Source organism: Tupaia chinensis, unplaced genomic scaffold (genome assembly GCF_000334495.1).
Source record: "Tupaia chinensis unplaced genomic scaffold, TupChi_1.0 Scaffold000179_1, whole genome shotgun sequence".
NCBI classification, from domain to species: Eukaryota; Metazoa; Chordata; class Mammalia; order Scandentia; family Tupaiidae; genus Tupaia; species Tupaia belangeri.
The window spans coordinates 3,277,431-3,304,853 of NW_006159654.1; the positions used below are offsets into that span (position 1 = coordinate 3,277,431).

At 36.8% G+C, this 27,423-nt stretch overlaps 1 long non-coding RNA gene across 1 annotated transcript in view; it reads right to left on the reverse strand.

The window, feature by feature from the left end:
• Window positions 1-1,680: 1,680 nt before the first annotated feature.
• The window catches only part of LOC102493908 (uncharacterized), a 46,365-nt gene continuing 20,622 nt past the window's right edge, over window positions 1,681-27,423 (reverse strand). Inside the window, exons 2-3 of the long non-coding RNA XR_334238.1 lie at window positions 14,946-15,039; window positions 1,681-1,923 (exon numbers count right to left, since the gene is read on the reverse strand). This is a non-coding gene — a long non-coding RNA (uncharacterized LOC102493908). The remainder of the gene's footprint in view (window positions 1,924-14,945; window positions 15,040-27,423) is intronic.

The window sequence follows — 27,423 nt, forward strand, 5'->3', positions numbered from 1 at the left end:
CCCTTCTCCTCCATTCTCCTCTCGTGATCTTGGGCACGCATGCACACATGTCCAGTGTGAGTTTAAGTCACCGGGTCCGGGACTTGAACCACAGTCAACTACATGGGAGGTCAGCAACACAGCCATTACTCTTACTGCTGGTCCCGTTCCTGGAATTTTTTAATCAAAGGACTTTTACTCTTTCAGTTACCCTAACATATAGTCTATATGACTAGTAAATTAAACCATATTGGGGGGCAGGTGAGAAGGCCTTGAAAATTTCAAAGAAAATGTTAAACTGAAAAATGGACTGTCTGAAAACAAAACAACAAAGGTTTCTACAAAGACATTATCATGTACAGCATCAGCAGCAAATAACTTTTCATTCTTGTTTCAATTAAACATACTGTTTTTATCCCCTGTCCCCCTCCCTCCCTTCCTCTATTACCCACTCCCGTATTACCTGTATCCTTACTATCTCTAGCATCTGTGGTTGCCCTCCCTGCTACCATCCCTTCCAAACTTTCAATTTCTGCTAGAGAGTGCAGACATTTGGTACATATTGAGTAGGGACATACAATGTCTGTCCTTCACACTCTGGCTTACTTCACGTAACATTAAGCCTTCTTGTGGTCTTCTGGAAATACTTGTCAAATTAGAGAAAACTTGTTTGTTTTTCCCTTAGGAAATAATAGCCAACTCTTCAATCTGTGCACCAGACCACAGTCCTAAGTACATAGATCAACTCACAACCACCCTATGGCAAGGATATTGGTATCAGTCCCATTGTGTAGATAAGACTATTGAGATACCTAGAGATTAAGGAACTTGCCCAGCATCACACACATAAGTAGGGGCAGACCGGTGACTTGAACCTGAGCATGTGGCTCCTGCTAGTGTCAGAGCCACTCAATACTAGTTTGCTATATAATTAGTTCCTGGACCTGGAATCATGAGAGACCTACTCTTTGTCTTCTAATGGTCTGCACATCTTGGGACTGTGGTAATAGGATAAGCCATTCTCAGTTACTACAATGACATGAAATTCTTTCTAAAGTAAACAGAACAGTGCATATGTAGGCCCCTGATAAATAAAATTGATATTTAAAGTGGTCTTTGGAGGTAACTAGGTGAAAAATTCAACATTACCATTATAGCAATTATATTCTGCATTGGGTCGCCTCCCCAGGAAGACACAAATTCTAGGATCTAATTTGAGAAAATACCAAAATAAGAAATCAAAGTTATGAATTGAAGGAATGATAGCCAGTTTAGATTAGAATCTGACTAATCACAATACATAAAGAAATATTCCAAATCAAACCACAAATCAGTGAGAACCACGACCTAAATCAAACAGTTGATTTATTGTCTCCACCAGCTCCTGATCCTCTACAGGTTATTTTCTACAGAACTGAAAATCACTGACGTCAAAACAGAAAGTCAACTGGATCCAAACAACAGTGATGCGAGAGTGTGTCAGACCCCCATCATCATGTACCTCCATATCTTACTGTAGCTTCTTTGTTGGGATCAAGGTAATTTTGTTCCCAAAATTACAGGTCTGTGGCAGTGAGAAATACCTGGCTGGACTACGCAGAGACCACCAACCTTTAGACAGGTCTGGAACCCACGTCCTTAAAGGTGAAAGGTCACAGCCTCACCTCACAACACCTCTTTGGGTCTGTTTCTTATTATCAAAATAATTTCCAGAAGGAGACCAGGGTTGGGCCTGTATTTTCAGTAGCAGTTCAGAGAAAAAAGAGAGTCAGAGAAGGAACAGTGATAGCCGTGCAGTTCTTTCCAGTGGTTGATGGTGAAAACACTAGGATCAGATATGAAGACTGCTTTCCCTGCTCCATCACAGGGAGAGCAGCGTTTGTGCTGATCCTGGTCTTCTTATGACAGAAGCTTCTTGTGGGGAGATAGGAGGCAGTGAAGAATCTGCCAACAGGAAGACCAGCAAATTCTCAGAACCCCGATTGATAGAGCTTTCATGGCAGGCATGATCCCCAAAGACGAGAGGTGAAAACCACATTCATATACCCAAGGTGAAGGACCACCATTAAAAATAAATAAAAAACTCCAAACGTGTAAATCCGATATAAGCCAAACCATATGGTATAAAATGCAAATGTTTCTCCCTATGCCCTTGGTAAAATTGTGTTTCACTAGATTTTATATTCAGGAAAGTATTAACACACCTTTTGCCATGTAGTTTCTCCCCTGATATATGGCACTGATAATATAAGTAGTTCAAGGATACTTCCACTGTTTGTGCAGCCCTGTGTACAAAAAGAAGGCTGTGCATGCAGCAGAAGTGCTAAAATCCTGGGGTAACACCTCATACATTAGTGGCCTTCCATAGTGAACAAAGTCATTTTTCAGGCGAGTCATAAAGTAGCCTAAAAAACAAATGTTTCAGTGTTTGCTCCAAATGAGGCAGCGGTCCGGGGACTGCCGTTCATCTGACATCATTTCTGACACAGTCAGTGCTGGTTTGGTATCTGATTAGGGCTCCCCGCCACGGTGGTGCCAGACTTACTACTTCAAGTGAGGTGGCTGAGAGAAATTAATGTGTCAGAGTTACCAGAAGGTGAGAGCGTCTGCTTTAAGTTTCCTTTGGAGAGCTTCAGCTGGAATGGCCTTTGATTCTTTCCAAGAGGCTCTTTTGAAGCTATTTACGGAGCTCAGTAATAGGTAAAGATGAGCTACCGACAGGAAACTCTGCGAGCTTCAAAAGTGAAGATGCCCTGAAGTACGCAGATGTGCAAGGACGTTTCCATACACGTGTGGTAAGACATCAGGCATGTTTAAAGGAAGCGTTGGGCTCTCCTGGGGAGGCAAAGCCGCCATATCCCTGAGGGCTGAGTTCTCTATTTGGCCACACCATTAACTGGCTGCCTTGTTCTCAAGAATCATAGGATCCCCCTTGTCAATTAATTTCCCTCAAAATGTAAGGGAAAAGCACTGGTGTAAGGGTGAATTAATTTGGTACAAAACACCTACAATGCACTTTGAGAATTCCGTTTTTAAGTTTATTTATATGCATATACATATATATATATATATATATATATATATATATATATATATATTATGTAAAGAGAGAGAGACAGAAAGAGAAAAAGAAAGACAAAGAGAAAGAGAGGAAGAGAGGTGCTTTTGACAGGATCTCACCACACTGTGATTCTCCACCCTGAACTCAGCTTTCTAACTAGCAAGGGTCACAGGTGGGCAGATAACAATATGTTCAGGTTGACCCAGGATCCAAACCCGGGTCCTCCATATGTCTCCAGCATCACAGAACAGCATGCACTGTCTGTACCACTGCAACTGGACCTGCTTTCAAAGACTTGTTGACGAAAAGATGATTAAAGGTATTATTTCTATTTTTTTAAATCTTTTTTTTCTTGCTTGACTGCGTACATAAAAATGATCACAACCTTGAACCGTCTTCACTTCCATTTTTTGGGCAATGAGATCAATAGATGAAAGATACTGTGGTGGCCTTTATCTTTATTCAATTGAAGCCATGTGTACAAAATAACTGTGGATCTTAAAGTCAAAGAGAAGTAATAATTACTATAATCTTTTTTGTTTGTTTGTTTGTTTTTTGAGAAAATATAGCATAAGAGTTAATGCTGGGGCCAATTCAAGAGCACAGCAGTTAGTCTTTGCACAGAGGGAACTGAATCCCACATGGCCAACCAGGGTTCAAGTCCTTGTCCCATCTGCTTAAAAAACATGCTAAGAGCTTGCTTATGTGCCCAGGATCATGATGGGATGGAGAATCGGAAGAAAAAGGATTGCAATGTGACCATGCCCCATTGGAAAGGGTTTTCTCTGTCTGTATCTCTAGAGCACATGGCTTCTGGTGAAAATAATTAAATAAATAAATAAACCATGTTGTACATCAGAAAGATCTGGTCTTGAATTCTGGCTTTGCCACTGTACATAGACGCATACAGATTAAGAATTCACATATGCATTAATCTATACATATTTACAGCTGTGTGTATGAATACACACACACTATTCACACTTATGTGCACAGGTACCCTCATTCACACAAGCACACACATGCACATATGCAAACTCATGGGCACTCATCTGTCTGAATAGTACACATACTAAGTTTATTCTTTGCAGAAGTTCTGGGATAGAAAAGCAATTATCTGTGATTGGTAGTCCTGCTGCTATACTTAAGTGTGCATTCATGCTTCTCGGGAAGGACATTTTATTTTACATCTTGCATAAAGCACAGGAAGCTTTTGCTTTCAGTGTAATGGCCAACAGCACTGACTTGAGGCCAGAGGAATAGATTCGAATCCCATCTCCATACACTGTAGCCATGTGACCTTAATAAATGAATAAACATTTGTACTTCCCTGTCCTAATTTGTAAATCAGGAATAACAATGGTGTGTATCTTACAAGGTCATTGTGAGAATTAAATGAATAAGCCACTTAGAACAGTGTTGGGCATGTGATAAGTGCCACATATTTATTTACTATCAAAATTAAAAGGAGAAATTCAATATAGCCAGAAAGATTTCTAAAACAATAGAATCTTGGGTACAATTTCCGTGCATAAAGGGGAGAATGAAATGAATTTCATGTGACTTAAAAAAAAAATTTTAATGGACAATATCATCTTAAAGCCACAAATAACTAAGATGTGTAATTTAATAAATTTCAGACTTTACTGGCTCAACCATATAGAGGAGGTCTTATCTGTGCTCCAGTGTCTTTGAGGAGAAATGACGTCTTGGGACCAAACTCTTAGGAGATGAGGGTGACAGCCTTGCTGATAGTTCCTAAATGCCTAAAGGTACATTTTAAGCTGTTATCTTTAAATGGTAGGCAATTATCTGTCTTTTTAGAAATCTGAGAGAATGAGTAGGACGTAAACCTGAAGGAAAATAGGTTTTATTCCCTAATATCTACTTTTTTGAGTGATATATGTAGTCATCACACGTGAATGTTCTGTTTCTCTCAAACTGAAAACTTTTACACAGCTGCAGCATTTTGTTTAATAGTTAAAAATTGCTTTCGGTTCATAAGAACTATGTAAGAGTGTTTATTTCTTGGGACCAGAAGATGGCGTAATGGGTACGTGGCTGGATTCCCTTGTAGTCAACCATGGTTGGAGTCCTAGACCCAGCAGGTTAAAACTCGATCCGGGCATGTGTGTGTGCATGCTCTAGATCCTCAGAGGAGAATGGGGGAGAAGGGACTGCAGCATGACCATCCTCCCTAAGGGAGTGATTTCTCACTTTCTGTCTCTATCTCTCTCTGTTTCTGTGAGGAGTGCACGTGCCCTATAGCAAAAATCTCTCTCTCTTTTTTTTTTTTTTAAAAAAAAAGAAAGAATGTTTATTTCCTTTCAGGTTCTTTCTCTACAATTATGATGTACTCCACACAGGTAAATAGTGCCTTGATTTTAAACTTCTGGGCTAAACCATTGGCCTTATGGAGGTATTAACAGAAGAGTGAAGCATGAGTCATAAGTAGTTAACTAAGAGAGACTTAAAGAAATATTACTTTCCAAATTAACCTTCTTAGTTATTCATTCTGAAAATTTTTTTTAGCCTAGACTAGCCTGGATTCCAGTAGACTGAAAGAGAGATCTTTTATGAACTCGCAGTGAAACTTTCTATTTGTACAAAATGCCCTTTTGACTGACATCACTTTGGGTCTACATGGAAGTTTAATATGCAAATCCTTGCAACTTTGAATATCAAATAAAAAATTATTTCCCTATCTTGTAAAACCTGCTATTGGAGCAGTTCTTTAAGAGTTTATATCCTTCCCTTTGATATACTGAGACTTGATGAGACAGCACCTGAGTTGGGTGGCTGCCCTATTCTCAAATACAAGTTTTCAATTGAATTATCAATTCATTGCCTTCTTCCCACTTATATTAAGTATATGAGCTGCTTGAAGTTTTCAGATAAATATAATAATGCTTATGCCTACCCAATTAACCATTTCTGCTTTTGAGAAGCACTTCCCATCACAACCAAGAACTGTTGATATAAATTATTTTTGGAAAATGTTTGGAGTTATAAAAAATTATAAACATTTCTATGCCAACAAAACTGAATAAAGTATGTAAATGAAAATAAGTCTTGGCAACAGAATTAAAAAATATATATTATGCATCAGTTATATTCTTTCTTTGAATCATTCTACTTAATTCTTACATCAAACTCATGAGTTATTAAGTTGCAAGGATGAGGAAACCAAGGAGTTATCTAAGGTCTCTAAAAATTGCAAGAAATGAGATTTTATCATAGTTATAGCTAACTAACTATTCTGCTTTTCTAATACAGAAATAATTTGTGACTATTTCAAGCATGTGATTTATTAAAAAATCAAAATATATTAAGGGCTTAGTATGTACAGTACATTGTCATAAGCTCTAAAAAATCTGATTCACATCTTCAAAGATATTATATTTAGCTGGAGAGGGAAACTTGCAATCTACATCTTTAAATAATTAGTTATTTTAAAAAAATGATCTTTTTTAGTATTTATAAAATTAAAATACTGATTTGCAAACACAACTTCAGGAATTTTCTTTTTTTAAATACAATTTACAAAAACACAAAGTCAGTGGATAATTGCAATTTTCTAAATAAGTGAATTTAAATCAAATAGTTATCATGTATTTCCTTGAAGTAATTGTAAAGGCTCCCAAAGCAAATGCTGTAATAAAGCAAAGTTTCTCAGTTTATGCTTTGACATGATGCTCCTATATCTGTTATTTTATCTTACTTTCTTTTTATTTATTTATTTTTTAAATTTACAGGTAACATTGTATGTTTTTACTGTGTGAAACCTGGTATTTTGAAGTATATGTACATTGTGGAATAATTAACTATAGTTAACTATAAATGCATGGTTATCATTTTTGTGGTAAGAGCACATATTATATTATTCACTCTGTTTACATTTTCAAGAATACACTATATCATCACTAACTATAGTTACAGTGCTGTACAACGTATCTTCTAAAATTTATTCATCCTGACTGCAATTGTGTAGTCTGTGATCAACATCTATTCATCCTGCCTCCTTTTTCCCTAACCAACACAGTTTCTGGTAACCACTATTCTTTTTTTCTTTAATAAATAAATTTATTTATTTATTTTGGAGAGGTTTTTGGTACAGGGCACATGTACTCGCTGGAAAGACAGAGACAGAAAGCGAGAAGTCACCCTCCAGGGGGGATGGCTATGCCATAATCCCTTCTCCTCCATTCTTTTCTCAGGATCTTGAGCATACACGCACATGCACCCAGCATGAGTTTAAGCCACCAGGTCTGGTACTCGAACCACGGTCAACTACATGGGAGTCCAGCGACATAGCCATTATGCCAACTGCTGGTCCCTGGTAACCACTATTCTATCCTTTATTTCTATGGGACAACATTTTAGATCTCACAGAGAAGTGAGAGTATGCAATATTTGTCTTTCTGTGCCTGGCTTATTTCTCTTAACGGTGTCCTCCAGGTTCATCCATATTGTCACAAATTTCAGGATTCCATTCCTCATATTACTGAATAATGTTTCATTACATGTAAGTACTACATTTTCTTCATCTATTCATCTGTTGATAGACACTTAGATTGATTCCATATTTTGGCTATTATAAATAGTGCTTCAATAAACATGGGATTCAGATATCTCTTTGACATGTTGATTTAATATCTGTTGAATATAAAGCTAGTAGTGGCATTGCTGAGTCATTTGAAAGTTGTATTTTTGGTTGTTGTTGTTCTGTTTTTTGTCTTGTTTTATTATTTGAGGAAACTACATACTATTTACCATAATACTTATACTAATTTACATGCCCACCATCCCATAACAGGGGGATAAGGGTTTCCCTTTATCCACAGCCTTATCAACACTTACTATTGCCTTTTTGATAACAGCCATTCTAAATGGAGTCAGATAATAAATATCTCATTATGACTTTGATTCACATTTTCTTGGTGATTTATGAGGTTGAACTTTTTTATATACTTGTTGGCCATTTGTATATCTTCTTTTGAAAAAGTTTATTCAGATCTTTTGCCTATATTTCAATCAGATTATTTGTTTTTTTGTTTTGTTTTGTTTTGTTTTTGCTATTTAGTTATTTGATTTCCATATATATTTTGGCTATTAATCCCTTGTCAGATATAATATTCAATTTTTTTCATTCTGTAGTTTGTCTCTTCACTCTGTTGTTTACTTTATTACAGAGAAATGTTTAGCTGGCTATAATACCATTTATCCATATTTTGCTCATTGTTACCTGTATATCTTTCAGGTCTTAACCAAAAATTCCTTTCCTATTGTCATGAAATGTTTCTTCTATGTTTATTTCTAGTAATTTCAGAGTTTGTGATCTTACATTTAAGTATTTAATCCCTCTTAAGTTGATTTTTATATGATGAGAGATTGGGGTCCAGTTTTATTCTTCTACATAAAAATATATAGTATTTCCAACCAGTTATTAAGTATATTGCTCTTTTCCCAGTGCATGTTGTTGGCATTTTTAGAAAAGCAATTGGCTATAAATGTGTGGATTTAGTTTGGGGCTCTTTGTTCTATTCCATTGGTTTATGTGTCTATTTTTATGCCAGTACCATACTCTTTCGGTTACTACAGATTTGTAGTATATTTGGAAGTCTGGTAATGTGGTGCCTCCAGCTTTACACTTTTTGCCCAGATTGCCTTGGTTTTTTAGGTTTTTTTGTGGTTCCATAGTTGTTGTTTCTTTTTGTTTAAGATTGTTTTTTCTATTTCTGTAAAGAATATCACTGATCTATGACTAGGGATTCTATTAAATCTGCAAATAACTTTGGGTAGTACAGATATTTTAATAATATTAATTCTTTCAGCCCATGAATACAGGAAGTCTTTTCATATATATGTGTTATCTTTAATTTTTATTGATGTTTTATAGTTTTTATTATAAGATCGTTTACTTCCTTGGTTAAATTTATTTTTATGCATCATTTATTTATTTAGTAGCTATTATACTATAAATGAGATTATTTCTTGATTTAATTTTCAAGTAGTTTCCTTTTGGTGAATATAAACTCTCATTTTTATATGTTGATTTTGCATATTCTGAACTTAAATTCTCTTTTGAATCTACATCTTTCAAGGGTTTATGAATGCTAAGGCCTCAGTCACCGTCTGGTTCTCTAGGTACATGGCAGGCTGGTTAAGTTAATTTCTTGCTCTGCCTTCGCATTCTAGGCGTCATAAATTAGAAAGTCCTCAAAGACAGAGCGTTATAATTATAAATGATACAATTTTATATAAATTTATATAATTATAAATTAAAATTGCTCACTACATCTAAGAATCAAATCATGCAATCACATTTCAAAATGGATCACTTTTAAGGGTAAAGGATATCAGTGTGACTAGTTCAGCTCCCTATTTTAAAATACAATTAGATTTAACAAAGATTAAATAAACTAAAAAATAAAACAACAGCAAAAACTCAGATGCACTAATCATTGAAGATGATCTCTACCATTTCATTTTTTAAACTTTATATATGGTAACCATGTCACATTTAGTCTTTTATAAATTGAGTGATTCTAAAGAATGCATTTTAGGGTGTATATTTCCTTTAGAAAGTACGTGGATGGCTATTAACAGCTTTTAGGTTTCTCATATATTTTTAATTATGACAGGGTGGGTAGGCACATAATGTAATACCAAAAAACAGCAATACATTACTGAGATGATGTTTTACTTAAAAAAGTGAGGGAGTTTGCTGCTGAGTACTTTCGCTGATAAAGGACTCATTTTTCACCTCTCAGACCTCAGTTCTAGTTGTCTCTGATTCCTTAAGTAAAATTAATTTTGTTATGTCAACTATGCTACCATTAGTTGATAATCCAGGAGGCAATAGATACCATGCATATTTCATCCTTCATTAGCTTTATAATGTTTCTTAACATGGACTGAATATAAATAGGAGACATTTCAGGTATGCTTAGATCACTAACTTTAGCTTTAGCTTAAATAATAAAAGTTTGGTAAATTGTTAACAGTTTTGTGCAGAACTAGTAAGACATTTGAACTAATTACTGTAAAGGAAACAAAACTGGCAGATTTAACCAAAGATATCCTGTGTCTACTAGATTAAGAATTCATTCTTGAGAACCAGCAGATTGTGTAATGGTTACATCACTGGACTCTCATGTAGTCGACCCTGGTTTGAATCCTGGACTTGATGACTTGAAACACATGTGGTGTGTGTGTGTGTGTGTGTGTGTGTGTGTGTGTGCATACCCAAAATCCTGAGAGGAGAATGCAGGAGAATGGATTGCAGCATGGCCATCCCCACTTGGGGGCGGGAGGGTGATATCATGCTTTCCAACTCTCTGTCTCCTGACAAGTACATGTACCCTATAGCAAAAGCCTCTCTCAAAAAAAAAATTCATTTGTACTTCTGGCATTAATTTTGTGTGGATATAAAGTACTTTGGGAGTTCTAGTGTTATATATTTGATTCTAATTCAGGCCAATGAAGTCCTCAGGTTAAAGATGAAATCCCAAATATCTAGTACACTGTTTGACATAGAACAAGTGCTTTAAAACCTGGTGGAAGAAACAAGGGTTCATTATATGTGAGTCTACTAAATGCATTATCAAAGAGGATTTTTGGAAGTAATAATAAAAATCCAGAATACACATATTAAGACAAGAAACATTAAAGAAGGAGTATATAAGACAGAAAAAAAACCTCAGTCAGAAATAAATAATCAATTGGCTTAGATTTATCATAGGCTGCAAATTGAGTTGAAGACGGAATGCACTAAACTTTTAGGTAAATGCTTTTAGGTTACACTCAAATGTCTTCCAGCTAAGTCTTGAAAAAGTTTGTGAGAAGTCCCCTTGAGTGAGTGGTGTTAGGAAACTAATAAAATGAAATTGCCCTTCTATGAGTTTGGAAAAATAAATTATGCCATAATAAAGGAGAAAGAACTCAACTGTGAAGCATACAAGGACTTTAATAACAAGCTGCAAAGGCATAAGAAAGCCTGGTAATCTACCTTAGCTATATTAATCTTGCTGTAGGAATGGTCTTGAGAGCTAGGTATGGCATTTGCAACCACAGTTCCTGCACTGGGCTTGACATGGAGACAGTGTCACTCACCAGGTGAGTGTTGACTGGTTGACTGGTAACATTAGCAAACCGTCATGACTGACAAGTGGTTGAGTGAAGAGAAGTACCATGGACAGCAGCATGAAAAAGTTAATTGACTCTAAGAATGTGTGAGCCACCTGGTATCTGTCTGAGAATCAGGATTAATTTTAGAGAAAAATCTCATTGTGTTCTGGACTCAGACCAGAAACTAGCTAAGTTACTTTGAAGTGGATTTACTCACACTACAGTCTTAGACAAGTTTATCCGTATTATGATTTAGATGAATAGAAAAAAAAAAAACTTATTTTGTCTATAACAGGTCTCCCAAGAGACCTGAATGGAGACACATTGAAAGATTATTTTATTCCCTGTTTTCAATTCAAATGTCTAGGAAAAGATTGACTTTAGACTGCCCTGTATCACTCTGAACCATGACCACATTAAAAAAAAAAATTGGTGGCTGCTTGTAATCCAGCAGAGGGAGGTCTTGATAGTCAGTATTCTTGGGTTGCTCTAGGTCCCAACTCAGAAATGAACTGATTGACTCTAAGTAGTTCCATTGGACTTTGGTGGCTCTGAGAAGGTGGATGAGTTATCAACTAACAGTCCTTTCATTGGACCAGCTTTGGATAACGGCAAGATGATTCCATAAAAGCCAGAGTGAAACACGTAGCAAGGAACTAGACAGAGAATGTGGAATGCATCTGGCTTTTCAACTGCTGCCCAGATTTCCTTGGCTTTACCTTCCTCCTTGTTCTTCTGCTCATTCTCTTGGAAGAGAATAATTGTTGTCATCTTGCCACTATAGCTGTCACATCTTATGTCTCATTAGTAAAAAGACTGAACTGTTATTCACTGTGACTCAGCAACATTTAAGCAATCTTATTATGATAATATAAAATGAACAGAATAAATGCTATCTGTGAATAGCCCCCCAAATGAGATCTCTCATTATTTTTTTCTTTAGAGAGAGTTTTTGGTATGGGGTGCATGTGCTTGTTGGAGAGACAGAGATAAAGTGAGAAATCACACCCCTCTGGGGTGGGGTAGCCTTGCTGCAATTCCTTCTCCATTTTCCTCTTGGGACTTTGGGAATGCACACACAAGCGCCTGGTGTGATTTTAAGCTGCCGGGTCCGAGACTTGAACCACAGTTGACTATATGGGAGTCTAGTGATGTAACCATTATGTCATCTGCTGGTCCCAAGATACAGGTTTCATAAGTGAAATTTTGACATAAAAAATTGTTTTTACACTAGGAACACAACATGATCTTTCTCTCTATCTTCTCTGTATGTGAAAAAGAATAGTTCTCTATCTGTAATAGAAGTATTTGCATTATAAAGGTTGCTTTTCAAACATGATTCAAGAAGTAAAGAGCTATGTTCAGAATAAGATGCCAACTCTTCTGTCAAAGCTAAGTTCGATAATGAAATTGGTGAGTGATAAGCCTTGCTAAAAGGTTGAAAGGGCACAAGATAATGAAATATTCTTTCCTGGAAATGATGAATATATTAATATCCTTGATTTGATGGTCACACGCTGTATGCATGCTTTGAAAAAGACAATTGTACCATACAAAGATGTACAATGATTACACGTAAATCAGATTTTTTTTCACTTTTGTTTTTGTTTGTTTTTGCTATGGGGTGTGTGCACTCAGTGGGTTGAGAGAGAGAGAAAGAGAGAGAGAGTAAGGAAGTGGTGACCCCCTGGGAGATCCAAGCCATAATTCATTCTCTTTTTTTGGATTTCGGGCATGAATGCACATGTGCCTGATGTTATTCTCAAGCTACCAGGTCTGGGACTTAAACAAAAACAAACATATATATATAGGAGAGGTTTTTGCTATAGGGCGCACGTGCTCACCAGACAGACAGAGAGAGACAGAGAGACAGAAAGTGAGAACCACCCCCTATGGGGGATGGCCATGCCGCAATCCCTTCTTCTCCATTCTCCTCTTGGGATCTTGGGCACACACGTACATGCGCCCAGCGTGAGTTTTAAGTCACTGGGTCTGGGACTTGAACTGCGGTCAACTACATGGGAGTCCAGCGACATAGCCATTACGCTAACTGCTGGTCCCAGAAATTATAATTTTTTTAAAAAATTCTTTTTTCCATCTTATTTGATTTTAAAAAAGGAGACATCATTTGAGACAACAAATATGATACTGTTTTAGAATTTAAATACTTATTATTAATAATTCTCATTACTTTGTCTTTCAAAATATGTACAGTTTTGCTTCCTAGAGATATAATTAGCATCTAGTTATCACAGGGCAGGGAATAGGATGAAGTGAATAATGCATCCTGGTTCTAGTCCTGATTAGGCAAGTTAAGGACAGCCTCAGCTCTCCTAAACTTTTCAGTAATTATTATAAAATCTAGTTAATTGAAAAATACAAAAATAGAAGATACAGGGTTTAGTTGGAAAAAATGATGTGACCAAAGCAGAAAGACAACTAATCTTTTGAACTGATTGCAAGAAGTAACTTCTAGGAGGTCGGAAAGAGGAAATGAAAAAGGCATAGTCAATTCTTAAAACCTTTTCTCTGCCATGTTTAAAATCATGAGTAATTTCTTATCAAAAAAGAGTAGGACGATCACTGTGCTACAGAGTAAAATTCATTTAGATGACATTATCCATATTTTTGAACTTTTTAACACATTCTTCACAAAATAATGAATAACCTGGACATGGTGACAGGGTGTAGACTCTGGAAACAGAAAAAGCCTTACAAAAAATCCTTGAGCATGTCCCTGTGTATTGTTTACATTATGTTTTCCCATCTATCCAGTCCCCCGTGGATTTGAATTAGGTGGCAAAAGGATATTTGATTATGTTAGATTTCTGCCCTGAGGTTAATGAGTAATGTTTGTGATCTGAAACAGGGATATTACATTGATAGTGTCAGGAATGCACCCCGCTGTGCGCAAAAGGTGTCAAACCCCCCGCTGTGCGAAAAAGGTGTCAAAACGCCAATAACCAAGTGTGTGGTGAAGGTCATAGAGACACTATCTGGCCACTTGGTGGGCAGATCATAAACTCTTAATCAGGGGTACTTGGGCTGGGAAAGCCTCATAATTCATCCACACATGTCTTTTCTTCTGTACCACCACACCCCATCAATTCACAGCCTAGGGCTTTAAACATTTTCACAAGGAAATCTCAAGGTATTTCTAACTCCCCTGTAAATAGGTGGTAAGGAGAGGCATCTCCTTTGCTTTAGAAAATCTAATTATTTTGGACCTCCAATGAAGTGCATCTATTTTAATCTCTCCTTTAAAAAAAAAAAAACTTTACACATATGAATCAAATACGGTATACCCTACTGATTATCTAAAAATCATGAGATTAAATTTAAATTTCTTGATAGTCACAGGATAAGACTTGAATTGTGATCATCTTAGGAACTAGTTTATATTCCTTTCAATTCATCTATTGACTGACACAAAGACTCCCACTTCTCCCACTTATCTGGTTTTAAAGAAGATTTTAAAATTTTGCATCTATTTTACACAACTTAATTTTTATGATTATTTACATGGATATTTCTTTCTTTTCTTAATTTGACATGTTTTCAGTGCCTACTGTGTGCCTAGCAGAATTCTGGGATTTGGGATATTTGTAACAAAAACAGATGTGTTTGTAAATTTTGCTTTTACATAATTCTCTATTGGACTTTGGCAAGTTTCATTTGTGGGTTCCTTTCTTTATCTCTTTTTTTTTTAGGTCTTTGTCATAGGGCACAATCCCTCCTCTTCATTTTCCTCTTAGGATTTTGGGCACAAACTTACTTGAACTTCCTTGAAAACAGATTCTCCAGGCCCAGTCAAGCCTCTGGATGATTGCAGCCTCCGTTGATATTTGACTACAATCTCATAAGAAATCCTGACAAAGAATATAAATCAGAACATCAAGGTAATTAGAATTTTGATTTACAGAAACTGGTAGTTCCATAAATGTTTATTGTTTTAAACCGATATGTTTGGGGGAAAGTTTTATGCAACAGTGTATGCAGGGAGGTGTTCCTTAGACAGCTGGTCCTCTAGCCAAGGATGTAAGGAAAAAAAGACAAACATTACTTTTGAACTTACTTCATACAGTCAAGACATGTGGACCAATGAACACCAAATCCCACTATTTGCAATTCTGAGATAAATTAACCTCCTCTCATGAAGTCCTAGAGGGATACGTTTTGCAAGTATTATTGTAATAGAAATCCCACATGAAAGCATGAGAGTAACTTCCTGAACACTGGTGACTGGGGTGGAGCATAGAACAATGAGTCCAGATCACTTGGCTACAGCCTACAATGAGACAGAGTTCGGACTTACTGTACGATCTTTGGGTTCCTGTCCATATTCAAGGGATAAAAGTGAAAGAGATATGGTGGACAATATGGGAACTTCACCCCTCAAGCTGACTCTCCTTTTGATAGCGAGTGATTGCTTTCACTTATGTATTTGGTTGTATGTAATATCTCATATTCCTACATAGAATGTCTGTTAAAGACATATCATTCTCATTAATTTATTAGAGACATTTCAATTTAGTGTTAGAAATGCCTGACAAGGGGCCAATTTGTGGTTTGATGGTCAAGGCAGCTGGATCACACATAGCTGACTGTGTGGTTTGAGTTCCAGACCCACTGGTTTGAAAAACACATTGGTGAGGGACCGGCAGTTGGAGTAATAGCTGTGTCGCCGGACTCCCATGTAGTTGACCGTGGTTTGAGTCCTAGACCCAGTGGCTTAAACTCATGCCAAGGGCATGTGCGTGTGTGCCCAGGATCCCAAGAGGAGAATGGAGAAGAAGGATTGTGGCATGGCCATCCCACCTGGGGGGTGATTTCTTGCTTTCTCTGTCTCTCTCTTTTTGGTGAGCACACATGCCCTATACCAAAAAAACTCTCAAAAAAACCCCATCACAAAACAAAACACACATTGGTGAATGGACCTGCATGACCAAAATCCAGACAGAAGGGAGAAATGGAAGAGTAAGTATTACGGTGTGGTCATGCCCCATGGGAGGTGCTCTGTGGCTTTCTCTCTTCTGTGATTACATGCACTCTCTAGTGAATTTCTTTTTAAATGCTAAATATTGTCAGAATGTTGCTCCTTTTTACTATAACAGATGATTATTTTAATTAGTTTTTACTTTTATTATATCAGTTATATGCCACAAATAGCAGATAGCAGCAGACACATAGCATTAACATGGAGTATAAGCAATGATAAAGTCATACCATAAAAATTTTCCATATGTATTGATACATTTTTAAAAGGAAAACTTACATATTTTCTGTATGTATGTTTCCAAATTAATATATTGCGATTTAGTAATAATATATTTTTTAATAGCTCAAGCTTTCCTATTTTCCTTTTAAAAATTCACACCCTGGAGGGTCTGACAGTGGCACTGCAGTAAAATACAACACTCTGCCAGGCTGATCCACATGGAAATGTTCTAGGTCTGCCTCTGAGATCTCTCTTAGTATGCTGGGCATGTGTGTGTCCATAATCTGGGGCTGCCTGAGACTAGGGGGTGGGGGGTATTGTGGCATTAGGACCCTTTTGACGGTGCTGTCTCTTTCTGTCTGTCTCTTGTGAAATAAATAAATAAATAAATAAATAAATAAATAAATAAAGAAGGGACCAGCAGTTGGCGTGATAGCTATGTCACTGGATTCCCATGTAGTCGACTGTGGTTCGAGTCCTGGATCCGGTGGCTTGAACTCACGCTGGGCTCATGTGCGTGCGTGCCCAGGATCCCAAGAAGAGAATGGAGTAGAAGGGATTGTGGTGTGGCCATCCCCCCCGGGGGTGGGTGGGTGATTTCTCACTTTCTGCCTCTCTGTCTTTCTGGCAAGTGCATGTGCCCTATAGCAAAAACCTCTCCAAAACAAACAAACAAACAAACAAACTGAAATAAAACCACACCCAGCAGGAGTAATTTCTCTAAGACCAGTCTTTATAATCGTGAGGAAGGTATGAACCTTATAGAATATGTTTGTTTATGGCACAACCTTTCACTTAAGCTTGTGTGTGTGTGTTTCTCCTCACATCTCTTCCAATACTGAAAGATATAATAACATCATCAGCGAATACATGACTCCATATCAACCCGAAGCACTTTACGAAGGAGAAGAGACTCCAAGAAAACGGATTTCCTACCGCAGTCCTTCCCTGAGAGGAGAAGGTAATTAGCCTCAACAGGAGATAATTTTGGTTCACAGGGGTTGCTGTTGTTTTAAGTCTTTCTGGGAAATTTGGATTTTTCCATTGATAGCATTTTAACATGTCACCCTGGAGCCAGAGTGAATTAAAGTGAAGAGCTACACAGTCTAAACAAACATTCCTTCCCATTATCAGAAGCCTGACAACATAATAGCATAAACTATCGTCATGTGGTCGCATTCACAAGTTAATGCAGGAACAATTAAAAATCAAAGAAATGTTCCGTTTCTTAAACCAGACCTAAGTCGGGGTAAGCAGCTTTAAAATGACTACTTTCTCCCTGATCCCTACAAGTTTTATATTGTGTTTTAAGTTGAAAAAAATAGATAACAATTTTTTAAAAATAATTCTCTTGATTAGTCTACCTCTCAAGATTGTATTTTATAAAATTAAAGTAGACCACAGTAAGAGTCTAATATCATTTCAGGTATTTAAACCTGAAAAGTAAACACTATTTTATTTGGCATGCTTAATTCTTATGCTATTTTTCTGTCTGTTTTATGATATATATGTTTTATGATATTTTTACACATTATTCAAACAAATTGGGAGTTTTAATTCTACCTTCATTATATATTTTCCTCAAAGGTGTTAACAGAATTTGATTATATTGCTACAGAGACTTTTAAATCATGTAATTGATGCTATTGCTTACATGCTATAGTGAAATATGTTTATGTATTTTTTCTTTTCTTTATAACTAGAAGATTTTTTTAAACTTGCAAAAATAGCTAGAATTTTATTTCAATAACCTCTGAAATAAAAACATTTTGTCGACAATCTAGAAATTCTAATACTACTTTACCATTTTTAGATGAGAATTATGCAGGTAACCAACATTCATCAGAATGCTTTTGGCTACAGACTGCTTATATTATAAAAAAGCAACAGATACCTTATAGTTACCTAATGAAGTTTATATTAATCAGATTTCAGAAAAATCTTTGAGACTTAGACTTTCTATGTGTATGTATACAGGATAAAAAGAAGAATTTGCATGCAAATGCCTTGAACTTTGTGACTACAGATCCAACATTTTTTAAAAAATATCCTTATTTTCAAATAATCTATCCCCATAAGAACATTCAGATTTGCCTGTCTTTACTGTTTATGTTCAGAAGAAGAAATAAATCAACTACCATGATATTAAAGCATGTTCATGGGAGGCTTTGTTGGTTCTTCTGTATCAGTTCTCTAAGTAGTGGTGGGGTAAACAACTCACTCTGCTCTTATCTTTACCCTCGCTTGGTATCTCTTTTCAACAGTCGAATATACTTCTGAATTCAGGAATTGGAGTGAAGCCGTAAGTGAGCAGGAAATACCAGCATGCACTATAATAAACAGTGGTAGGAACTGAATTGAAGTTAATTGTAAAGTATCTATTATATACCAAAAATTACTAGTCACTTCAGGAGATACAATAATTAAAAGATATTCCCTCTGTTCTTAGGGAACATACAAGCAGTGGGGAGGTAAACTATAGAAAAATAATTATTACACTAGTCACATTGCAAAAAAAAAAAAAAAAAATCTAAGAAAAGAACAAAGTGCTGGGAGAACAATGAAAAGGATGCACATTCTTTGGACCAGCAGATAGCATGATGATTACATTGCTGGTCTCCCACGTAGTCAACTGAGGTTTGAGTCCCACACTGGTAACTTGAAACTCATACTGGGTGCTAATGCGTGTGTGCCCAAGATCCCCAAAAGAGAATGTGCCCAAGATCCCCAAAGGAGAATGGAGGAGAAGGGATTGCAGCATGGCAATTCTTCCTGCGGGGCAACTTCTCACTTTCTGTCTCTCTGTTTCTCCAGAGAGGGCATGTGCCCTATAGCAAATATCTCTCACTCTAAAAAAAAGAAAGCATCCCCAGTTAAGTGATTCCCAAGTCAAGTAATAAATAAGAAGTATCTCTAGGAAAATCTTTTATTTTTTTTTTTTAAGAGGTTTTTGCTATAGGGCGTGTGCGCTTGCCAGAGAGAGAGAGACAGAGAGACAGAAAGCGAGAAATCACCCCCCAGGGGGGATGACCATGCCACAATCCCTTGTCCTCCATTCTCCTCTCGGGATCTTGGGCACGCATGCACATGCGCCCAGCGTAAGTTTAAGCCACCAGGTATGGACACAAACTGCGGTCGACTACATGGGAGTTCAGTGACATAGCCATTATGCTAACTGCTGGTCCCATCTCTGAGTAAATGTGTCCAGTATAAATAATAATAAACCAAGGAAGTGGGGTCAATAGGTGGTGTGGTGGTTAAGGTCCTACCCTCCCACATACTGATTGTGGTCTGAGTTCCAGACCTGGCGGCTTGCTTTCTCACTTTCCCTCTTTCTCTCTGTCTCTCTGTCTCTCTCTGGTCAGTATACGTGCCCGTAAGCAAATTAAAAATTATAACAATAAAAAAATTAAATAAATAATTTTTTTTTAAAAAAAGCAAGGAAGTAAATTTTCCAGGAGCTTGCAAATATATTATTCTACATTAATACATATTTATGGCCAGACCCAATGCAAGTTCATAGGAAATGGCAGTGTTTCATATTTTTAAGATCATTAGATAAATGAATATAAAATGTTTTGACATCACTGAGTTCAATCAGCTATAGATTGGAGGAAGATAGAGAAATTGTAATAAAAAGTTCCAGTTGAGAAATAATAAATTATCTCCATCTTGAGTTAAAAACAACAGCAACAACAGCACACCTTGAGGGACAGATGAATGGGCAAAGGGAAAAATAGAGTGCAATTAGGGCTCTGTGATACTTCTATAAAAATCATTCTGCTAAGGCTACTAAATTCTTTTTTTTATGATTTATTATTCACATTCAATCATTATGTATCTTTTTTTTTTTGTGGAGAGGGTTTTTTGCTATAGGGCGCATGCGCTTGCCCGACCGACAGAGAGGGAAGAGAGACAGAAAGTGAGAAATCACCCCCCAGAGGGGATGGCCACACCACAATCCCTTCTCCTCCATTCTCCTCTCGGGATCTTGGGCACGCACACACACGTGCCCGGCGTGAGTTTTAAGCCACCGGGTCCAGGACTCGAACCGCGGTTGACTACGTGTGAGTCCAGCGACATAGCCATTACACTAACTGCTGGTCCCTAATCATTATGTATCTTTATAGTACACAATATGGTTTTTCGAAGCATACATGTGGAATATGACAATCAAATAAAGGATATTGCCATGTACATCATTTTTCAACAGAGAGTTTTACATGCTTTTGCCTGTTAAGTATTTCTTCCCTTAGCCCCCTTACCCACCCTCTACTATCCACTCCTCTAACATATAATCTCTGGCATCTACATTTGTCCTCTTTACTATCATATCTTTAGATCTTTCAATTTTGGCCATAGAGTTCAGAATTGAGTATATACTGATCAGGGATATACAATATTTGTCTTTCATAGTCTGGCCTGTTTTGCCTAGCATTAAATATTCTATATTCACCCATTTTGCATCAAATGACAGCATCTCATTTTTTCTTATGGCTGAGTAATATTACATAGTGTATATGTGCCACATTTCTTCAATCCAGTCATCAGTTCTCTGGCAACAAGTTTGATTCTGCATTTTAGCAATTGTAAATAATGCTGCAATAAACATGAATGCACAAGTGTCTTTCCAATGGAGTGTTTTCCTATCCTTTTTATTCTACAATAAAATTTTAAAAAGAACAGAAAAATATATATTACATCCATTAAAAAAAAGAACTTACTGTGGGAGTTGCTATCTATAGTTTTAAAAAATGATAGTTTATAGATGGAATCTATAAATTTGGAAGATTTCAGTGTCATTTAGAATAAAATATAAGAAAGAATGCACCAACATTAAATGTAAATAATGGAAATGTAGTTTTAAAAATAATTCTTCCTGAAGATAAACTTCTGCTTGGCTAAATTTGAATTTAATAGTACCATGCTTCCAAACCATGCAGATCTCCAATCTAAAACATTTTTACTCCCAGCTCATAACACAGTGAAAAATCCCTCTGGATCAAGGCACAGGAAAAGTTTCCCCCAATGCAACAAGGATTGTATTCTGTAAAAATTCCCCAGCAAAACAAGGTGCCAATGGAAAGTTGGAACATTAAAATAGTTCAAAAGGTGTATTGGGTGTTGCTGGAATATACTCCACAGCTCTCGGTTTCTAATAGTCATCTCTGGAGAAATGACATTAACTGAATTGACGATATTCTTGAGATCATTTGATCTTGGCAGTTATTTTAGATTTTACAAATAATGTTATGTATATAGAAAAAAATATATTCATGTGTTGACTGACGGTGTAAAGAATTTCTTTTTTCAAATACATCAGCCCATCATGAGAAATTTCTTAAAATAAATAATCAGCTCAGAAAAGGTATTTACAGATATAATAGCCATTTGACAAACATTCAGCCAAGGAGTATTTACTAAGTATTGGCTAAGTCTAGACTTGCATTAAGGATTACAAAATAATGCAAATCTAGAGGATGTGGTCTTTGTCGTTACAAAGTTCTCAGTCCCAAAAACATAAATATCATGAAAAAAATGCAGATAATAAATGATCACAAGAGGACTAGGGAAATGGTTACTATTCATCCACCATGTTTTGGGGGCATCATCTAATAAGTCCCTTTATCAATTGGACTTGATGAAATGGGGAGAAATCAAATTTCGTTTAGTTTAAATCTCTACTTAACACGTTTGTGTGTAAGTCACTCAACATTTTCTTTTTGTCTATTCCTCAACAGTAAAATAGAGATATCTTCCGTCTTACATAAAAATTGTGGTGAGACTAAAAAATTGGATAATAAGTATAAAATTATTTTAAATTATATAGCTTATTTGGAACCTATTAAGATTCCTTTACTATGTATAAGGCTCTGAGCTAAGCACCTGTAGTTGAGACAGCATTTATAGTCAAGATAATTTTTCTCATCTTATATACGGTCCATAAGTACCATTATTTTTCCTAACAGATGAGGAAACTGAGACTTAAGGAAATTAGTGAAATATATTCTACAATCACACTGTAATGAATGGAAATATTAAACACCTAAGTTTTCTGAATCTACAGGACATGCATGGAACTAGTATTGCCATCTATTTCATGCAAAAGAGGAAACTTATTTTTCAATAATTTATTAATTTCTTCTTTGGAATCCCAACATTTACTTAGTCTTCAATATTGTGGTGTCTCTAAAATATCACTATTAAAATGTCCAGGTGAAATGGAGACAAGAATAAGGTCAGTATTCTATGCTTTTCCTGTAAGGAGATTAGTTTTTCTAATTGTATGGCTTTGGAAAAAATATAAAAAACATAGTTCTGAGGGGATAAAGCAGGTAACATAAAATTCCTATTCAAAAGAAATAGAAAAAGAGTTGACACCCACAAGCCCCACAGATGAGCCCAAAACAAACTTCACTGTTTGAGAAAGGGCCTTGGATGGTAGTCTTAAAGTATGACAAAACCCTGTTCAGAGATGAAATACAAAGAATGTACCTGAAGGGATCAGCAGTTAGCATAATGGTCTTGTCGCTGGACTCCCATGTAGACGACAGCAGTTTGCATCCCAGACCCGGTGGCTTAAAACTCATGCCAGGCGCGTGTGCTTGTGTGCCCAAGATCCTGAGAGGAGAATGGAGAAGAAGGGATTTCGGTGTGGCCATCACCCCTCGGGGGGTGATTTCTCGCTTTCTGTCTCTCTGTCTCTCTCTGTCTGGCTAGCGCACGTACCCTATAGCAAAAACCTCTCCAAAAATAAAAAGAATGTACCTGAAGAAAACTGATGGATATAAAAAAGAGGTGATCCTAAAGTCATCAAAAATATTTTCTTTAGCTGTTTCTATTTCCTCTTAACATTTAACCTTGACTTTGTAATAAATAGAGTGGAGTGGATTACAATAAACACAGTGATGGAAAAAGTAGCAAATAGTAATATCACTTTTTTGTTTTAGATTGAAGGAATTGAAAATAATTTTTGATTAAAAAAGATCCCTATGCTCAATTATAAAAAATAATATCATAAGATCATATAAAATGGGCTCATCTGTGAGAAAGACAGATGGAATATTATATTTGCATATGTTAGCTAATAACTACTTACATTTTTGAGATTATTACAGTCATAAAGAGATTCTACCAGAATGACTTTTATGAATCTGTTTAAATAATAAGTCATTTGATTAAAACTTGAAAGAGTTTCTCTCTAGAAACTTCTACTGCAGGGTATAATTTTCATCTCCTGCCCTGCCTGGAACCTCTTCAGAGAAAAAGAACATCTCCTTTTAGTTTTGTGCAATACTTAGTGTACTTAGAGGGCTTAGATTTTTTTTTTTTAAACACCTTTTTGTTAGGATAATGAAAAAGATAAAGATAAGTCTTCCAGACATCTCCAACATGCCATACCCCAAATTAAATTCTTGATCTTGCCTAACCCTAACCTGTTCCTCCCATAGTTTCTTTATCTTTTCTTTTCTTTCTTTTTTTTTTTTAAGTTTGCTATGGTGTATATGCACTTTCCAGAGACGGAGAGGGAAACAGAGAGACTGAGAATGAGAAAGAGAGAGAAGGTGAGAAATCACCGCTCAGAAGGGATAACCATGCCGCAATCCCTTCTCTAGAGATTTTGGGCACACATGCACACACACACACACACATGTCCAATGCTATTTCAAGCTCCCCAGTCTGGGACTAGACTGGCATAGTTGGTCATCTGGGATCCCACGGCTGGATTCTCCACACCACCTGCTGGCTCAGTCTTCTACATCTTAGTAAATGGCAATTTCACCTGCTTAGGCCAAAATCCTTGGGGTCATCCTCAACTCTCTCTCTCTCTCTCTCACTTCCACATCAGACCTGTTAGTGAATTCTATGAAATCCATTAGTTAGGATGGAGGTACAGTTGCTGTAATAAAACCACAAATTAGAGGCTTAAAGCCTTAAAAGTTAGTTCTTTTTCTTATAAGAGTTCAGGGGAAATAGTGGCTATTCAGAGCTGCAGGCAGTGGGGGCAGACCTGCCTTTCTAAACACATTGCCAGGTGGCCCGGTCGTTATCATGTCTAGAAAGAATGAAGGAGAAAGGAGAAGCACATGCAGGGCCATCATCTAGAGGAGGGATGCTCTGACGTGGACACATATCACTTTTATTTTTTATTTTATTTATTTATTTATTAAGAGTTTTTTGCTACAGGGAGCGTGCACTCACCAGAAAGACAGAGAGAGACAGAGAGACAGAAAGCGAGAAATCACCCCCCCTCCCAGGGGGGATGGCCACACCGCAATCCCTTCTCCTCCGTTCTCCTCTTGGGATCTTGGGCACGCACACACACGCGCCTGGTGACATATCACTTTTATTTATATCCCGTGGGTGAAAAATCTAGTTATATGGACATGGTTCATTGCAAAGGAAGCTTGAAAATACGGTTTCTAGCTAGGCATCCAAATGCTTACAAAGAAAAGGAGAACCATTTTGGGAGGTGTTAAAGAAAATCAGAAAAGCCTTGTATTCCCTTTTGCTTTCCGGAATCAAACTGCGGCCTCATTTTTTTGTTGTTTCTTTCTTGCAAGGTTACAACCAATCACAGCAGTTAGACTTCAGTCAATCACAGGCATCCTGCCTTTTAAACTGTGTTAATGCAGACAAACTTTGGAATGTAACCAACCTAAACTGCTTCCCTACCTCATTTCTTTACTTTCCTTTTTGTACATCATGTTCAGTTCCCACACAGGCCACTTTCCTTTTCCCGAACTTAAATACCATGCAGTCACGAGGCTAAGCAGAGTTGTCTGGAAGTTTTGGGACAACTGCTTGATTTAAATTGTGTTACAATGTGCTCAATTAAAAGTCTATAAAATTGGCAGTTTATTTTTTTTTTTAACAGAGGACAGCCAATGATCTCGGCCACAAGTCTGTTTCTCCAAAGTATACCTAGTCTCTGATTCCTCGCTGCCTCCACTACTGCTCTACCGGAAACTCCCTTGTTCATCTGGAATATCCTCCTAACTGGGAATGCTGCCTCTGCTCTCATTTCCCTAAATTTATTTGCAACATGACTGTGACATAACCATGGCATTTCTCTGTCCTTAATCCTAAAATAACCTTCCATCTCACTCAGTAGAAGCTCATGGTCTAGCCTCTCCTAGTGGGCCTCCTGGTTCCAAACACGCTTGCAAGCTTCCACCCCAGGGAACTTTCATCCACACAGCCTAGCATTCTCTTTCTTCAGTTCTTTCCAGGACTCACCCCTCATCTTCAGTTCTCAATCCAAACGGCCCTTCCAGGCAAGGCCTTGCCTGGTCACTCTAAAATTGCAAGCTCTTTCACCACCCTGATAGTCTTTGTCCCTCTTGCTTGTTTTAGTTTCTCCCTCAGTACCTTCTATCATGTTATGTATTTTACTTCTTTATCGTTTCTCCTCTCCAACTGCCTCTTTCTAACTACCCAACCCCAAAAAGTAAGCTTCGAAATAGTAGATATTCCTGTCTATTTTGTTCTTAGCATCTGATCCAATAAATACATTTGAGTAAATTATAGAGAAAATGAATATAAAAGTAAATCTCAGGTCTCTGGCTTGTCATTAAAGCACCACTTTGGCATGAACACATAGGAAATAAGGAAGCAATTTGAAAGTAATAACGTGAATGGTCCATCTGCTGTGGGGAAGCAGAAGGGCACTTCTGAGAGGTGGCCAATGCCACATGGTAGGCTTGGGTTCAGTTCCCTGAAAAGGTTGGGCATGGCGGCACCTGACTGTAATCTTAGCTAACTGAGAGTCTGGGGAAGGAGGATCACAACATTGCAAAAAATTCAAAAGTATCTCTCTCTCTCTCTTTCTCCCTCTCTCTTTCCTGCTCTCTCTCTCACTAAAATAAATAAATAAATAAATAATTGTAATAACAATTAATGTAAAGCTACAAAACCAAGAACTAGATGGACTGTGGACGGAATCTGAGACTTGAAATTGGGAGATTTTATTCTAGATGTCATTTTGAGACTAACCTATTCATAAAATTGGACAAGTAATTTTCTCTCTATTGGCTTCAGTTTTCTCATGGAAACAAAACATAAATGACCAATTTCAGACTTATAATTACTTGGAAGTGTCAGGCGTGTTTAGAACCAGGAGACTCACTGTCCAAGCAGGAGTGAGATCAAATATATGAAAAAGACCATGCAGTATTTGAAAAGTAGGTGCATATAAGTTATCTTTATAACATTCATTAAAATGAGTACAAAGCAGTTGCTCATTTCAAGCAGTTTATCTGGGTCATTTATAGAAAGCAGTTCTTTTATAATTTGTATTTCAGTTTCTGTCCCTAAGGTTATGATGAACCCCAAAGATACCTTGAATATATCTAATAAAATAATCATAGATTTAGTAATTAAGAACTTCCTCTATGTAACTTAAATATTTTCACTTAAGTTATAACATTAAATCTTAAAAGCCATACGAGTTAGAGCTTATAGAGACATGTAGATATGATTATAGCAGCCTTTAAGAATTAAAATGAGAATAAAAGAAATACAATTTAATGATTTTTAAGTACTTCAATGTTAACTAAATAACAATTAACAAAATGTGTAAACATAGGAAAAGTATATTTTCCTAAAGTGAGTGGTTATTTACATGGTATGTACTATCTCACTTTCTCCAATAGCCTATTATTTCAAGTTCAATCAACAAAGAATGTTATAAATAGATTCAAAATGTAAAAGGCTATAGCCTTCAAGAACTTTTTCTCCTTTATGGAGGACCAGCAGTTAGCGTAATGGCTATGTCGCTGGACTCCCACGTAGTCGACTGTGGTTCGCGTCCCCGACCTGGTGGCTTAAAACTCACGCCAGGCACGTGTGTGTTTGTGCCCGAGATTCTGAGAGGAGAATGGAGGAGAAGGGATTGTGGCGTGACCATCCCCCCTGGGGGGTGATTTCTCGCTTTTTGTCTCTATGTCTCTCTCTCTGTCTGTCTGGTAAGCGCACTCGCCCTATAGCGAAAATCTCTCAAAAAAAAAAAAAAAAAAAAAAGAAAAAACTGTTT